The sequence below is a fragment of the Eriocheir sinensis genome, chromosome 47, assembly GCF_024679095.1.
Source record: "Eriocheir sinensis breed Jianghai 21 chromosome 47, ASM2467909v1, whole genome shotgun sequence".
NCBI lineage: Eukaryota > Metazoa > Arthropoda > Malacostraca > Decapoda > Varunidae > Eriocheir > Eriocheir sinensis.
In genome coordinates this window covers 4,702,864-4,704,611 of record NC_066555.1, presented here as the reverse complement: position 1 = coordinate 4,704,611, position 1,748 = coordinate 4,702,864, and positions in this window count along the sequence as shown.

The window sequence follows — 1,748 nt, the reverse complement described above, 5'->3', positions numbered from 1 at the left end:
TCTGTACAATGAAGCGTCAGTAAGATTAGCTCCTCCTCCTCCCCCCCCCCTCTCTCCCTCCCTCCCTCCCTCCTCGCTCTCTTATCTCCCTCCCTTCTCTCCGCAGTTTCCCTTCCCTTTCTCTTTCTCCTTTTTTTGTTTCGTCTATTCTTCTCATTTTTGTTCTTTCTCCTCTTTCTTTCTCTCATTTCCTCTTTTCTTTTCCCTTCTTCCTCTCCTCATTCCCCTTCTCTCCCTTCTCTCCACAGTTTTCCTTTCCTTTCTCTTTCTCCTCTTCTGTTTCGTATATTCTCCTTTTTGTTCTTTTTTCCCTTTCTTTCTCTAATTTCCTTTCACCTTTTCCTTCCTTCCTCTCCTCCTTCCTCTTTTTCTTCCCCTTCCTCCGTTTCTCTGCCTCTCTTTTCTACTCCTTTCGTAAATTTTCACTTTTCTTTCCTTTTTTCCTCTTTCTCATTTTCTTTCTTTTTGTTCTATTTATCATCCTCTTCCCTGTTTTTCCTCTCCTCTCTTCTTTATTATCTTCTCTACCTTCTCTTCTTTTATATGTTTCGTCTTCCCCACATTATTTTCTTCCTCTTATCTCCGTTTCCCTTTTTCCTCACTTTCTGATTCCTTTTCCTTTTTTCCGTCTCATAATTTCACTTCCTTGTCTCTCTTTCCTCCTCTTATCTCTCTCTTTTCTCCCCTTATCTCTCTCTTTCCTCCCCTTATCTCTCTCTTTCTTCCCCTCCCTCTATTTCTAAGTCTCCTCTTCTCTTCTCTTTATCCATGTTTCCTTTCGCCTCTGTTCCTTGCGTTCCTTATTCCCTTCTTTTCCTCTTCTTCCTCCGTTCTTCCTGCTTTTTCTTCTCTCCCAACTTTTTTTATCCATTTTAACTTTTCCTTTTTACCTCTGCTCTTCTTTTCCTCCTCCTCCATTCCTAACACCATTTTTCTCTATCTTATTTTCTCTGTTTTTCTGTCTCTCTCATTCCTCTCCTGTTTTTCCCTTTACATCATTCCTACCTATTAAAAAAACATCATTGGAAGGGCAAAGGGAAAGGGAGGGGGGCTGGAAGAGTTGTCCCTCCCTTTGTAATTTATTGGAATTTATAACACCCCCCCCCACCCCCCCACCCACCATGGAATTAATCTACCTGCGAAACATTTAAACTGAAGTGGTAAAACTGTATTGCTTGAAACTTTGAACGGCAATGAACTTAACTCCTAAGAATGCACTGGTGTTTTGAACTTTGTGATCTTGTAATGAGAGATAAATTCCTCCTTCTCCTTCCCCTTCTCTCCCTCCCTCTATTCTTTCTTTTTTTTTTCCTTTCCTTCCTCCCTCTTTCTCCTTATTTTGTTGCGTTTCCTTCCTATCAAATTTTCCTTCTCTCTTTCCTTCCCTTCCTTTCTTCCTCTTTCTCCTTATCATCTTGCTTCGTTTCCTTTCTATTATGTTTTCCTTCTTTCTTTCCTTCCTTTCTTTCTTCCTCTTTGTCCCTATATCTTGTTTTCTTCTCTTCATGTTTTCCTTCTTTCTCTACTTCCCTTCCTTTCTTCCTCTTTCTTCCCGTCATCTTGTCTCGTCTCTTTCCTATTAAGTTTTCCTTCTTTCTTTCCTTCCTTTCTTTCTTCCTCGTTGTCCCTATATCTTGTTTTCTTCTCCATGTTTTCCTTCTTTCTCTACTTCCCTTCCTTTCTTCCTCTTTCTCCCTATCATCTTGCTTCGTTTCCTTTCTATTATGTTTTCCTTCTTTCTTCCCTTC